At 42.3% G+C, this 15,875-nt stretch overlaps 1 protein-coding gene across 1 annotated transcript in view; it reads left to right on the top strand.

Moving 5' to 3' along the window:
* Nucleotides 1-15,875, top strand: part of BMP1 (bone morphogenetic protein 1) — a 475,212-nt gene that overhangs the window by 179,321 nt on the left and 280,016 nt on the right. The window lies entirely within an intron of this gene.

The raw sequence follows: 15,875 nt of genomic DNA, 5'->3' as shown, positions 1-15,875 counted from the left end.
TCTCACTACCTTAAAGCCTGAGAGTAACTTTCCAAGTCAAGTTCATTAGTAATTCCAGAACTGAATTGCTCTCTTCTACCACATAAGAACCCAGCCCAAGAACCCTTAACCTCCCTACACAGCCAGGCATTGAAAACCCAAGTTTCTGAACCCTTGAATATTTAAATAATTGAACTGAAAAACCCAGTCCCAGCGAGCATTGGAAAATGGAGTGGAGAGAATATGGCTGTTATACCTGTGCATGCATGACTTTTGCTGCCTATTGGTACAGGGGAGTCCGGCCTGAGCCCAATAGCAAAGAGGAGTAAGATTGTGATTTGAGACTGTTCTGTGTGACTGCGGTTTGAACCGGTCCTTCAGAAGCCAGAAATAAAAGGGGTTAAGGTCTCCCTCTGGAGATGTACCCGCCGGGCGGCCATCAAGAAGGGGCAATCTGATCAAAGACACTAAGGAGTACAGTCATTGGCACGTCGCTGCAATCTTTTTAAATTCCGATAGAAGCTATGCATGCAAGGAAGTATGGTGTAAAACACACACCTTTTACTGGACCTGGTAAGCATGATTCTGTAGGTGAAGCATCCTGTACTCTATTAATGCTGCTGGTGTTGACATTTTTGCTTTGAAAATAAAAAGTAGTGGTTTGTGGTCTTCGATTTAGTTTGGTCATTGAGTTAGAGTTAGAAACATCCATGTCAAGACTGTTACAAGCGTTTATCATTATGGCTGTAGTGATTTTGTTCCACCCGTGATTGCTCTGTGCTTGCATGTTCAGTTGTTGCTCTGTGCTTGCATGTGCAGTTGTAATGGTCCCCCCGGTGTCTGCCGTTTGTGTGGAGGATGGGTTCTAGTCCAACAGGTCTTGCATCCATCAGATGTTCTGTTGTTTTGCGTGGTATAAACGTGGCCACTGTGGTATGCTCTGTGAACTGTGTCAAATGCTCAGCAGTCCACTGTCTCACTGTCTTTTTTTCTGTTATTTCTCTTGAGGAGTTGTATTATGTTTGCAAGGTAATCAATGCATCTATGACAGTAGTAGAGTAATATGTAGATGCCTGTGAGAAGTTGGCCTGGTATATGCTGTCCACTAATTAAAGTGGGCACCTTGTACCAGTCCAAACAACACCTTATGGTTATAGGTTAAAGACAACCTTTATTGAAAGCTATCCTAGTGGTAGCTATGGAGAGCAGCCTTCAGGCTAGGTCTTGAAGGAATGTAAAGCACCTTGTTTTACCAGTCTATAATCTCTTGAATGACCAAATGAAAAGACCAGGTATATATTCAAAATATATGTATTTAATATAAAACACACCCCTCTAGTCTCTTTATGAGGCTGGAGTTCGAAGTACTTAAGTTACAAGTCAGTATTCAACAGTAAAAGCACAAATACACGTTTGGGCCCTAGGGGCATACCAAACCATATACCAATAAAGTGGTATAAGAACCACGACTGAACTAGACACAAGGCCTAGAGCCTTTAGAAGCGTTTGAGCCCCAAGGAACCACCCACGGTAGTGACGTAGGGGACCCACTGGGGACGCGTGCAACTTCTATGGGGAAAGTCGCGGTTGGAAAATTACAAGTTAAGGACACTTAGAGGATGACTACAAGCAAACCCTTTTGGACTTGGAGGTGTCTAGGGCCAACACCCACGGGAGCACCGGAGTACTCGAGTTACCTCACCCAGGGAAGCCGGGTGCATAGGTGTCTTTTGGTGTCGGGTCGCAGCGTTGTTTTCAATGGAAGCTGGCAAAGAAGTGCTGCTGCCGTGAAGAGGAGAAGTGTACGAAGAGATCCAAGCCTGGATTGAGGATGGAAGGAACCTGAAAGCAGAGGGGACGGAGTCTGGGTCACTTACCAGTGACCAGGGGCACGATAGTCCAATGCCCACAGATGTCGGGTGCTTCAGGTGAGTTGACGGGTGACTTGACTCTTCAGCCTCGACATCCAGGAGGCGTTGACGATGACCAGGAGCTGGATTCGAGCTGTCACACGAAGTCTGTCGAGTGCTGCGGTGTCGGCGACCAGAATGGACCCAACAAGCCTTGGCAATGGCAAGTCAAGTGGAAATAGAAGAAGGACGTCGGTGCAGACCAGCAAGGTCTGGGGGACTCACCCAGCGAGGGTAAGTCAGGGCACATCTGGAGCAAGCAGTAAAGCCCAAGCAGAAAACGAGTTGCCTTCATGGAGACCCACTAGCCAACGGGCTAGTGATCGCGAAGGAGCCTCGAGCAGTCGCACTGGAAACTGGCCCACGGGTCACTCGTGGAGTGGAGGCCAGAGATCTTCGATGCTGTAGGTGCCCAAGGCTGGGGCTACTCGGAGCCCAAATCACAACTTTGAGGAAGACCAGGAAGATGATGTACCGGCAAAAGTTCACGGTGTCCAGGGGTCATGGTTCCACATCACCCACGATAGCCACGGGCCTCAGCTTTGCTGTGGACTCAGGGTAGCCTCCTGGAAGTCTGGAATTCCACCTCTGGTGATGCAAAGACTTCGGCGTCCGGCGGGAGCTTCAGAGTTGCAGACCGGACAGTTGCTTCTTTGGTGCCTGCCAAGCAGGGGATTCACTCCTTGACCCCAAGGGAGATTTCTTCAGTCTTCTAGTCGAAATAGAACGTTGAAGGTCCAGGATATATGTTACAGAGTTTCGTCCAGGGTAATACAAAGTTTCAAGGACTGGGTTCCTATACTTATACTAAGATAGGGGGTTGGACATACTCTGGGGACCCACCTATGGGAGGGTTTGGAAAGAGGGGTGGTTACACCCATTTCCCTTGTCCAGTTTCGTGCCAGAGCAGGGGCAGGTAGCCCCTGCAACCGGTTTGAACTGGACTGTGCACAGGGACACCAAGTGTGCCCCCAGTGCAGGACTTCAAAGCACCAGAGAGTGCTCCCGCCCAGCTCCAATACATATCTGCCTGTCTGGGGAGGTGGTTACACCTCCCAGTGACAGGAAACCTATTGTCCAGGCCTGCCGGAGTTTCGGTCAGCAGCAGGAGGCCAGACCCGTGTCTGTGGCATTGGCATCCATTTTGTGATGCCAGGGCTCTAGAAAGTCTTTACCGGTTAGACCAGTGTGAACATGTCTCTCCCTCTAGAAGGGTGGAATGCTACCCCCGCCGCCAGAACTGGCAGGTGGGGGTAGTATTCCAAAGTGTTTGACACCAAACACAACATGTTTACGTGCAGCCAGTCCAAAGCTAGCATTTACCGCGAGGTTATAATGCACTTAAGAGTATATGGTCAGGCTGCACCACAAACCGCATCAGAGGAGGTACTCCGAATGCTGCAGAGGGGCTCTGCTCATGCAGGGGCAACCTCTCACATAAAAACCAAGCACTCTGCCTTCAGGATTGGTAAGGCCTGCCATAGGAGTGACTTATAGGTTGTATATGTGTGTGCAATGGTAGTGATATAGGTAGCCTATACCACAGTAAGGAATGCATGCACCACCTTACCCAGGCTGCAGTAGCAGACCTGTGGTGTCATTTTGGACTGCTTCCCAGGGGTGGCATAATACATGCTGCAGCCCCTGGTAGGCCTCTGAGGTACCTATGCCCTGGGTACATAGTATGCCATATACTAGGGACTTATAAGGCACTTCAGAATCCAATTAGAGATCTACCTAATGTACATGGAAACCATTTTAGAGAGGAAGCAGCTAGGCTGGGGTCCTGATTAGCAGGGCCACAGCCAGACTAAGGTTGAAAAACAGTGAAACACCAGCAACAAGTGGGGGTACCCATGTGAAGCAGATCCTACTCTCCTACAATGCCTTTCAATTATGTGACAGTCTTAGGGCCTGCTTCATTGTGTATTATATTTTGTGTGGATCTGGTGCTTGTCCCTCAGCTGAGAATGAGTAGCCCAAGTATTCTGGTCTCTAACTGTATAAATGGTTTTAGCTTTTGTTAAGAGCTAGACCTGTGTCCAGAAATCACTTTAATACTGCTGTCACTTGTCATTGCTCATCGTGCCTGTTCGTAGAATACACCATAGTGTCATCACTTACATTCAGTACAACATCGAGCACATATAATGCTTCACAAATTGTTTTGAAGAATGATGTCCTGTCTGAACTTGTCAACACAATTTTTTTCAGACCTGCCTTAACATGTCAACACAATTCTTTTTTCATAATGTCTGGGTTTGGTTGTGATGACAATCGGTGATAATCATACTGTTAGCTTAGTTAACTTTTGTTTTGTCAAAGTTTTCCAGGGTTTTCTACGCTGCTTCTACGTTTTTGTAAAGTAGAAAGGCAACACGGCCAGATTAGGATCGCAAATTGATGAATAGTGTCTTCCATGCGTAGAGTGATCATATACTCTGACTGTCCAGTAAACTTCGGAACTGTACGATGGAAGTGCTTCCTCTTCCAGGGTGTTCAAAATATTTACAATTTGAAAAGAATTTAGCTTTTTTATATCTTAGCAGTACGCCAGCTCCCTGTTCTGCCATAGAATGGTGCTCGTGTTGAATGATTTTGTATAGAGGCCATGACTGTGAAAGATCTTCCTAACTGCATTGGTGTGGGGCTTACATAGCTGTACAAGTTTAACCCTGCTGGGAATCATAGTGGTCTTAGCATAGAGATCAATACAGCTCTCATTCCATGGCATTAACCAAAGCCTCTTTGTTTACTAGAGCTTTGATGTTATAGTCATCTATGGCTACATTGGAATAAGGCATGGCACTTGTTGATGGCATGGCATTATCTGAGGCGCATAACCCAAAAACCTAGGAACCTTATGATGATGAAATAGTTGTTGGTGGTGCTGGTAACAGATCTTCTTAAGTTCATGTGAGCATGTCATCCCTGGTCCAATCATCTTCTTGTATCACATCACTAATGTATCATTGTGGTGACTTACATCTACATGCACCTCGTGTGACCCTTCAGCAGGATGCTGAGTCAAAATCGTTCCATTGACACGGGTATGGCATATTGTTGGACAGTCATTAAGATAATAGTGATGTCCCTCACAGTTACTGCATGTTTTGATTTGTTTTGGTTGTATTGTGGCTCTTCTACTTTCTTGTCTTGAGCAGGGTGTTCCCTCTTTAGGTTACTGTGCTTCAAGACACAGAGATTTGAAAGCGTAAGGTTTGCTGTTGCTGTCTTCATATTCGGTAATATACAAATGATGGCAGTGGTTTCAAGAGAAAAAGCCAGCACCTCTGTTGAGTTTGCAAACATAATCTTACACAGTCTTTAAGGCGTGCTCAATGTAAACACTGTGCCACCTACAGTGCTACCCAGTACTTGGAGAGTGCTTACTCCAGAACCTCAAATTAGGAAATTAAACAACCGAGCACAGCCAAATAAACATTTCCAACTGACTATTTCGTCAGTAGCTAGTTTAATAATTAATAATAAAAAAACAAGCAGTATGACGCAGTCTTGACCATAAGTGGATGAATTCTTGATATGTTGACACGTTGATGAAGCAAACACACAGCCGACGCGTGTTTCGTCGTTTGACGACTCTCTCAAGGCTCAAAATCAGTGTCAGAATAAAGAACATGTAATCAATTCGAACACCCTTTGCTTCTGTTTAAGAGGGGTCAGAGATATTACTCCATTGGATAATCATCCATGAAATGCGAAATTATCGTTGCCAAAGTTTAACGTTACGTCACTCCTAACAGCAGGAGAGCTAAGCAGCTCGTTCTGATAGACGAGCGGAGGCAATGTAACAAACCTCCAGGAAGACAAGCGTCTTCGGTAGTAATCCGTATGCGTATTGCTCTCTGCTCGCAATAAATAAAGTTCCACTTTGATGGCTTTTTTTTTTTCTTCCGTGCTGGTTGCCTGTATTCGTACAGCTCTCGAGTCCTACCTGTGTAACTGATGTCCTTTAAGACTAGCATCGGCCTGCTTGAGGCTTAACTGGGGAGGCGAGGCGAGTGATACCCCTCTATTATTAGTGCTCTGCTCTGAAACGGTGGATTATCGAAAGTGCAGGATGAGGTACTGTTACTGGTCATCTTTTGTGGCTGTAATTATTCAGTGAGTGCTTGTACAGTGCCATCATAGTCTGTTCCTAGGGTCAGCTCTGGTAAGTCTGAAAGTTGACTTCACACCTTTGGCCCTAAATGGTGCAGCAAAATGTTTTCTTCCTCATGAGCATGGTTATCTCCGTGGCATCTAGATGATTATTTCATCTCAGCCACAGGGCCTAGCATGATGGTAGAATCAACCGACTCCGAAACGTGCAGTAAGGAAAAGGATTTGAATGGGGTTTGTGGCCTTCCATTGTTTCTTTGTGCAGCTGGTTCTGTCTCAGCTGTGCTGGTTGTTGAATTATCAGACCTTGATCTGGCAGGTTATGCTGTGATGGATTTTTCAGGTCTGGCTGGACAGAGCAGCTGTCTAATGACCTGTTGTTACCAATACTGTAAAATATACATAGAGAGGGCTTTGGGTCCTAACAGAAGAGGGTCTCGCTCTCAATTCATGATGTAGAATTCCTCCTCCTTTGGAGTGCTTGCAAGTTGCTTTACAATGTCTGTGGGACTATTTTACATCTCAAAAGTACACTCAATCATTACACATTAATTTCTTTATTTCATAGATGCATTATATACCTACGGTACTTGCTTTTGTCATGTTTTTCAATTGCAGCAGAATTTTTAAATGTTTTAGTCAGTTCTCAAAATGCAACTAAATCTATTTTTTTTGCCACTGTCTTTTTAGTTTATGAAAGTCTTTTCTCTCTCCCTCTCCCCCCCCTCTGTCTCTTCCTCTGTCGGTTGGATGTCTCATCCCTTGGTCTCTTGAGCTGCCATTCACATTTTTCCACCCACCACAGTTTAGGGCAACTTTGTCTGTCTTGCACTTTGAGTGACTGCATTTTGTCTGAGCACATATGCACAGCCATCCTAAAAGAAGTGCACTCAGTGCCAGCGCCGGTAGGCCAATACTTTACTTTTGTCAGTGAAGTTTCTTTCGGTTAGTCATCCTTTCTAAAAATGTTTGTCGCCCTTGTGTGTTTAAACTATGTCTTCAGGTTACAGTAATGGAAAGGTAAACGTCCTTTTTCTTTGCAACAATAAGAAACATATTTTCCTGTTATATGCATTAAAGCTAAAATGAGGTTCTACACAAGTCTCTGGTCTGGTCTTAAAAGAACGAGTACTGCTTTATTAAGATGACATGCAGTGGGTAATTTATTTTAGAATAAAAATAAATATTGCAAGCATATGGCTGCTACATTTAGGCGGCAGCATGTTTTTTAAAATATACTATTTATGCTTATATTAAAAAACAATTTAAAAACAACCATTGCACTACCTTGCTGAGGCCAGACCATTTGGCTTTCCAATGCTGGGTTAAACTTTGATGTAGAGGTTTTTGGCTCCTTGAGTATCTATAAAATGACAGAACATTTTCTCTATTTTAAAGAATGGCACTGTTTTTTTTCACCTTTTTTCCGGTAAAACAGACCACATTTTCAAATGTCGTATACATATTTTGCTTCTATGTCTGATATTTATCCCCTTATTGAATCATTTCGCTGGGCTCCTTATTCATCCAGAGATGTTTAAGGCATGGGCAAGGTGGGCAATTGTTCAGGGTCCCAACCTTCCAAGTGGCCCCTGTGACACTAAACTTCCTCTGCTTGACCACTGTCTATTCTATCTCTGTATCTAAACCTCTCTCCCCCCTCTGCCTGCTCTTACTTCTAGCTCTGCCTCTCAAAGCCAGTGTCCTTTTAAGGATTTTTGGCAATCTGGGCAAGACATATTTCAACTGTTTTTGTGTGACAATGTTAAAATGTGATCTAATTTAGTATTGTTTGTCATCAAATGGGTTTGACATGGGTAATACAATTCTAATTTGTTCAGTATAGGGGCCCCCAAAACATGTTTTCAGGGGGCCCTTAAAATACTCAAGATGGCTCTGTATTTACCACAGATTGAAAATTGAGATGCTGGTACTCTTGTATCTCTTTCCCATCGATCCTCCCTTCCAGCGTGTGCTCTCCTTCCCCTCCTGTATCTGTGTCTAAAGAAGGTAGGGTGCAGTGCTTAATGTGAGCCCGTGGTTGCAGGTGGGGCCCACGGCAATCTTTTTTGGGTACTGGACCTTATTTTTTCAACAGTAGACTATGACCCAGAACAAGAGAGAAGAAGGAAGACAAAGGAGAAAGAAAGAGAATGATGGAAAACAGTGGCAAAGGGAGAAAGCCAGGATGAAACAACCTTCAAGAATGAGTTAAAAGAACAGGGAGAGCAGGGTAGTAGATGAAAGGGGTATATGGTGCAATCAATACTGGTCAGCCTGGGTATTCAGCAACTTCAGCATTTGACTGGTCGGCCGCAGGCTTCTGATAAAAGATTTGGGCACTGGCTGGCGTTTGTTATTTAACAAAGTAAACACTGCTTGAGTGGCAAGGAAGCCTTTATTATAGTCCTTCCTTTCTTTTTATGTTATGGAAATAAAAGTATGATGTAACGAAGGCTCGTTGCATCCAACCTTTGTTGTAAATGGAAACAAAATAGGAATATACTGAAGGCGAGAAAGCATTCAATCTAGCTACATTGCGTTTCTCATCTCACTTTAATGTGCTTATGCTGCATGTTAGTACATCACCCCAGGCCTGTTTACTTTTCTAATGCATGCTCTATTCTGTTCATGAGCAACTGCTATGTATCCTGTTGCTTCTCAGCTGGAAGCCCCGTTTTGATTGGATAGGGTTTGGTGAGGTGATCGAGCTATGCAGAACAGAATCCCAGTGTAGTTGTCACGATGGAGTGTGTCCTAAATTGGCAGACCCCTCCTCTTTATTTATTCCCCACACATGCGCACTAGCATAACGAGTTCTATCCCACTGAAAGGCCATCACAGGGAGCCTGCTATGTAATTATATGTTTAGGTGCAGCCAAGCGTGGTTTTGACCCTATTTAATCGTCTGGGTAGTCGGAAATCACATCGGATAGAGAACAGAAGTGCTTGTAGCCAATTATAATTAGTGATTTCAGTTCCATTGTAGCAGCCACATGTTCACCTATTTGTGGCTGAGTAGCCAAAAGTAATTGCTACCCAAAATGATTGTGGGAATCTGTAGGATGGGGATCGCTTCTGTTTTTTACTAAACAGAAAATACAACTTTCGAATTATGAAGCGGCAGCAGTTTATTGAGCTGTATCCTGCAGGCATCTTGTAACTGTCTCGCCCTCAGGTGGGACGCTCAGAATGGAATTCCATTTTTGGGCCAGTCTAGACAAAGTTTACCTTTAGAAAGTGTTCACATCACGTGCTCGGAGACCGCATTAATAACCACTGTTACAGCTGTCTAAAGCCTCTCACAAACTCATACTTTCCCAGTTAATATCTTTATAGAGCTACTCTGGTTGTATATCTAGTATAGTGGTGTATTTATTATAGTTTACATAGTTGGTGTAATTGTACAATTACTGTACCTAAAGCATGTTTGCATAGTACATTTACTGGTACTTAGTCTAGTTGTATTCGTTCTACTTCTACAGTGTTGTAGGGTGACCCGATTTGGAAAGTCAAAAACCAGGACGTTCACAAACAGAGGAGTACATTGACGGTGCTCATCAACATAGAAAGAGCATACCACGAGGAAGTAAATGTAACCCTTATACACAGTATAATCTGTTTATTAAATGTCTCCCTTATAATGTCTGCTAACAAATCCTGCACCGGAACACACAGCAATTTGACAGACTCTGTGCTCAACTGATCCTCTGAGAAACCGGGGACGCGCTTAATCTAGTCAAATTTGCCAGATAATGAAAAACAGGGACTGTCCCAGAAAATCCACACTCCTAGTCACCCTATACAGTTGTTATATGTACATATGTGTATTTTTCTTCTTTATTGGAGGTTGTTTTTAGGCCCAAAATCTTGCTTAAAGGTGTGGCGATTTTCACTCTAGGGTGAATGAGAACCAAGTATAAGGTGGAAATCAAGGCAAAACTGAAATGACGCAGCGTTGCAACTATGTGCTCACATGGGGTGAAGCGCATTCATGGCAAACTCCTGCGGGCAGGGTGGCAGCAAGATTTGGTAATGAAGGAAAAGTATTAAGCAAAACCAGCTCACCTTTGGCTTCGATGTTCGTAGGAACGCCAGTGCTGCACATGTATACTCCGGCTCGCGTGCACACAGTTCGGGTCTTTGGCCACTTCCGCTGGACAGGATGGAGCAAAGTGTCGGGTGGAGCCAGCTTCATATGCACAGGTAGAAATGATGAAGAGGAGCAAAGAGGGTCTGGTAGGATATGCAGATCCTTTCAAAAGGTGTGTACTGAAAGCCCTTTTACAGGAAGAAGAACTTCTGGATCGTGCCCCCTCCTCCCTCCCCCCCCTCCTCCCCCCCTCCCTCCCCCTTCCCCTCAGCATCATGTGTTGACTGGACAGACAGACCAGGGAAAGGGAGGTATAAAGAAAGAATCCAGTCTGGAATGAGAGAAGGACAGCATCAGAGAAACTCCCACTCAACTCTACATGTGTAATGGACAGAAGCCGCCTGAAGGGGGAGATGCTGGATCCATGCAAGGATGATTGGTTATCATTATTTCTTAACCGGAACACGTTCCACCGGTCATCCACCATAAATTGGATTAGTGGGAAATACTGTTGCAGAGTGCATGTGGAAATCTTGACTGTAAAAGAGAAGTGGGGGGCAAAACCCAAGTATGGAGACGGAGAAGATGGTGTCATATATCGGGAGTATGAAGGAATACTTTTGTATGCGCTCATGTACTATGGCATACAGAATACATAAAATACCTAGAAACCTCTAATACTGGTGTGGCCCAACTGTGTACAATGTGACAAAAGGCCTCACATCGCCTACGCTAATGGGAAGAGACCAAATGGGGAGTGTGAAATTCAGAGGCATGAACTGGATTACCCAAATCTTTTGTTGTAAATAAATCTTGTTTTCTAGATGTGAAGAGATTACATTTGCAGTATTCTATGAGAGCTTTACAGTAACATAGTTCAGAGTGCATGATATAGTTGTTTATTTGCACAGATGCTTTACTTATGTAAATCTATAGTTACATATTTATATTGTTGTTACATGGTTCAAATACTTCTAGTACATAGGATAATTATTTACTCTCAATATAATATAGCCATCTATATATTGCTGAGAGACCTCTTGTTTGATAATTCTATAATTGGTATTCATACAGTACACAACATTGGGGTATTGTTATGTAAATACTCTAGTGATATAGTAGAACGCAATTTATTACAGTTAATGTTCTTCTGTTGTTTAGTATAGTCACATACTATAACTGAGAATATAAAATGCCATATTGTTACATATTCATTATAGTTTACAGTAATGCCAGCAAATAATTTAATTATAGTAAGTTAATGTAGTGCTGAAGCTAATACAGTTTCAGAGTGGCCTCACATTAAAATGTCCCTTTTAATTAGTTCTCCCTAATTTTTTTATGATGGGCGATTCTGATGTACTTTGTTTAATGAGGGTTTGTGAAATGAGGTTTATCAGTTGACGTTGAATGACATTTTCACAATGTTTTTCTTTTGCCAATTGGAATTTGCACATCCGATTGTATTATATTTTTTAATTGTTAAATACACACACTGCCCTATACTTGATACGCAGTCAACCAAGGTCATTTTTCTTTGGTTGCTAAAATCTAGAAAATGATATAACAGTGATTCATTGGTAAGTAAAACAAAAGCTAAACAAACCCTTCACCAACTATGATTCAAGAAAGGAAGACAAAACATTACTTACTTTATCCAAACAGTATGATCATAGCTGTCACTTATTTTCTATTGCTTAGATTGCTAACAGAAAAACACTGGCTCTGATGCATGCCTATCTTAGAGCCCTTCCATCTTTCAGGTAAAAATACTGACAATTGCTGTAGCTACAGACCATAAAGTTTATTCCGTAGGGTAACTTTGTGGATACAAACAATAGCCCTTTAGGGCTGTGATCACAACCTTGTTCTCCAGCTTTAGTGAGCAGCTGCCTGTTCCTTCTATTTTTGTGCTTCTTGCCTTATGTTCCCTTGTCACTCCTGATATAATCTTTTAGATAGGGATGCCGTAATTAAGTATAATCTCAGCCACTTGAAGAAAACTAAGCGGTTTGTTTCTTATTATAACTCAAATCTCATATTTGATTTGATGACACCTCATTTAACTTTTCATCCAAGGAGTTTGAGAGTAATTCAATGGGAATAACAGTTGTGGAAAGCCCTTTCGTTCATCAGTTATAAAGTGATTCCCTCAAAAAAGCTTGGGGGTTCTGAGAGTGACCTCGAACTTTACAGCTCGGAGCTGCAAGTTTGGTGGTAATATCTGTTCCCTTGGACATAATACAGTTTACATTACTGTCAGATTAGGCTTTTAGCAGGGTTCCTTAGCTCATTTATTGATCTATTGTTGTGAGGAAATTACACAGCAAATGTATAGGTTACCTCCCTATACCCTGTTCTCATCATAGGGACCCCCATTGTAAGTGAAAGGAATGATTTTCTGATACATATGTTAGGATAGTGTTATTATCTACAAACTCTTACTCATATTTTGGTAGGCAGTTGATGGTGCTGTTTGCTAGTTGCAGGGATGCCGGCGATACTCAGAACTGATAGGAGAAAATGGTGACAAATTATGCATTTTTAACATAATAGTCAAGCTCGGAACTACAGGAAAAACATGTTATAGTGGATATGACACCCTTTATAGACTACATATAGTGTTATTTGAGAAGGGGATTGAGTACTCTGACAACTAGAAAGCTGCTTCTACCGATTCAATAAAACTGCATTAAACTCAGCTTTTGCTAATTTATTTCAAGGCGACAAACACTTTTGACAATTGCCCATAATTTTGTTTGAGGAAGGACAGTGTTCTCATGAAGTAATTAAATTATCAATGCAAGTCCAGATAGGTGCTGCTGCCCCATTGGTTACCCAAGGTTCGTTTTCCGCCTGCCTGTCTGAATGTTGTAACATATGCATGTCTGAGTCTGTACACATGGACTGGTCACTAAATATCAGCTTTAATGCACCTGATGTTGGTATACATGTTTGGCAAGTCCCTATGACGGACATGTGATTGAATAAATGAATGCCAATCAGTTGGCAATATTACTTATTTACTCGATTCTATATTTAATAAGCACTGGCAATGCCAATCTTCAGTGACTAGTTAGTTTAGGTACACTGTAGGCACACTGAAAGGCATAAATCCTGTACTCAGTCCATAATCCTTGCACCCATGCTTCTATTCACCTACCCACTAATTTATTCTTGCATCCACCCACTTATCCAGCTACACTAAAACACAAATAAACTCAACAAGCATATGCAAGATTAAGTCAAAGAAAAAAAATTGACAAACGAAAACATGCCACCTAAACATGGTGTGATGTACGCTTGCAATAAAAAGTAAAATTAATTTTAAAGGTTTCAGAGTTCCAACATATCAGCCATGTGGGATTTTAACACAATAATGCACTATGGACAATACTATTAAAAAATGGCCATGGTTTGTAGAAGCAGATGCCGTGCAAAATGTAGCGCACTGCAGATGACATGAGCAACAAGCAAGCAGTATGGCAACACTGTTTGGGGAGCTGCCATACGCTCTAAAAATAAAATAAAAAAGGAAAGTGAAAGAAATGAATAGGGACCTATAAATGAAGAAAAAGAAAATCAGAGGAATGGTCTACCAGCCCTGGCACTGACGCACCCTCATTCTCAATTGAATGTGCATATAATCAGGCCTAATTCTGTCACTCACAAGGTAATAAAGCTAATGGCTGAAGTGAGCAGACCTGTTGCCTCATGCTGTGTGCTGTCATGGCCGGAAGCATAGTGTGAATGACATTCATACAGACCATTGACTAAAGAGGGCTCACTCAAAGGCCCTCCATGTATTTAGATATATATGTATTTTTGAATGATTTCTTTTTTATTAGAAGAGTCTGGTAGACGACTAAACCTATCGGAACCTCCTAGGAGCGTCAAGCAAGGATTATGACTGTGCAAATATTCCACTCCCAAGATTTGTCAGAGGCTTTAATAAACACCAGAACTCTTGCCTACTAAGGTAATCTTTTATATTCCATGTAAAAAAAATAAATCTCTATAAGATTTAATGCAGTGTAAAACCAATCCACCCCTAAATACTTATTGGTTTTAAGAGATGCTTTTCACAATATGAGTAGGTCAGGCCCATTGCATATGTTGTAACTTTCATGATTAACAGGGCACACGTATGGCACTTGGCATAAGTGTTGACAATGAGTCAATTAGGACTAATCTTTGTCGTTGGATTGTCACCATAACCAACTCAGTGTTTCTTTATTGAGCAGAAGCTTTCCCACAGGGCAAAAGTGCACTACAATCACTCTTCTTCAGTGGAAGTACAGAACATCTGCCAAATCAAATGCTGTGCTCAAGGGAATAAATATGCTCCCGGAGAGAAAGCCCCTCTCCCAGTAGTGCTTCTGAAAGCTGTTTTTCAGTTGATAATATATGGTCTGATGACAGCTGTTCTGTCAAGTCATACCTAAAAATAAAATAGTTGTTGTTCGCACGCCACATTGAGCAATTCTCATATACTTGATGTAAATGAGCCACTTCCCTGCAGGAAGCCTCGAGGCTGGTTTTGAGGAGCTGGTAAAATAAAAAGGTAGTTGCCCCTCAAATAACTTCTCAAAGAATGGGGCTTGGACATGCTAAAGATAAATGTGTTACTTAAAGCTCTAGAACACAAAGTTAATCTGTGTTCCTACTCTGCAATATCCCGTAAAGCGGTCACTCCAACAGAAACAGGAAAGGTGCATAAATTGTAACAGCACCAACCATGATTTTAATTATTTCCAAAACCTTCAGCATACAAAGTGTCAAATCTACAAAAAAATTGCAAAACAAATGACAATGTCCTTAAATTTAACAAGGGTAGATTTCTTCACAAAATTCATAAAAACTCTGTCATGCTTCTTCTTATACATCTATACTAATTACCACAAAATTGTGGTATTCACGTTGGCCTGTGTAGAGAGAGGGGCACTAGTGAATGTGGCATAAATAAGACCCCAGGTAATCAAGTCCGTCTCAAGGTTGTCATTGGAACATTTAGTCCTCAAAGCACTGTATCTTCCTTGTGCAACGAATTTTAATGGGTAACGTATTATGCTTCTGACTGGCCTAGGCTAAGTTTGAAAGAATAATTCTTCCTACGTGTTCTGCTGCTGAACTGCTCTAGATTGACCAGGGAGGACACAGCTGTGCAAAGCCTAGACAAGGGGAGTGTTGGAGTTATGGTACACTGCCTCTGTGTAGACAGTATCCTGGGGTTGGGTGACTGCATTCCAGGTCATTACGGACACTGTCTCCAGCCCTGACCCTTCACCTAGAAGCCATTGATATCAGATACGTTAGCCCAATTACGTCAATGGAAGCAAAACAAGCCTACAAAACCAAGAATGCACAAGGCTATCACACAAAAGTCAGTGCTGGAAACAGTGCCCCTAAGGACCTGGACGGTGCTGGTCACTCTATCCTGAGGAAAATAAAATAAATTCTCTGTGTGTCTTGCACTGCACTGGAAGTAACCAATCTTAGAGGGGCTTGCTTTAGGCAGCAGAGGTAATCTTCAGGTTACAAATTCAGAAGGTTCTGAAGCAGGTTTTTAACCCCTTCTATTTTTTATCATTTGTTTATTGGCATTTCTGTTGCATACACATATGTAGGCAGGATATTGATAGTGCAAAGGTTACATTATACGCCATGCTTAGTAGACACTTTAGTTTATCTTAGTTTACAGTTTTCCGACTACTGTCCCCATCTGTCATACGATCTTACTGTATGCTTGGTACCTTATATGTGGCTATGTC

The sequence above is a fragment of the Triturus cristatus genome, chromosome 11 (assembly GCF_964204655.1).
Source record: "Triturus cristatus chromosome 11, aTriCri1.1, whole genome shotgun sequence".
In the NCBI taxonomy this organism is placed as follows: Eukaryota; Metazoa; Chordata; class Amphibia; order Caudata; family Salamandridae; genus Triturus; species Triturus cristatus.
The sequence above is the reverse complement of the archived record's forward strand: the minus strand, read 5'-3'. Positions and strand labels throughout refer to the sequence as shown.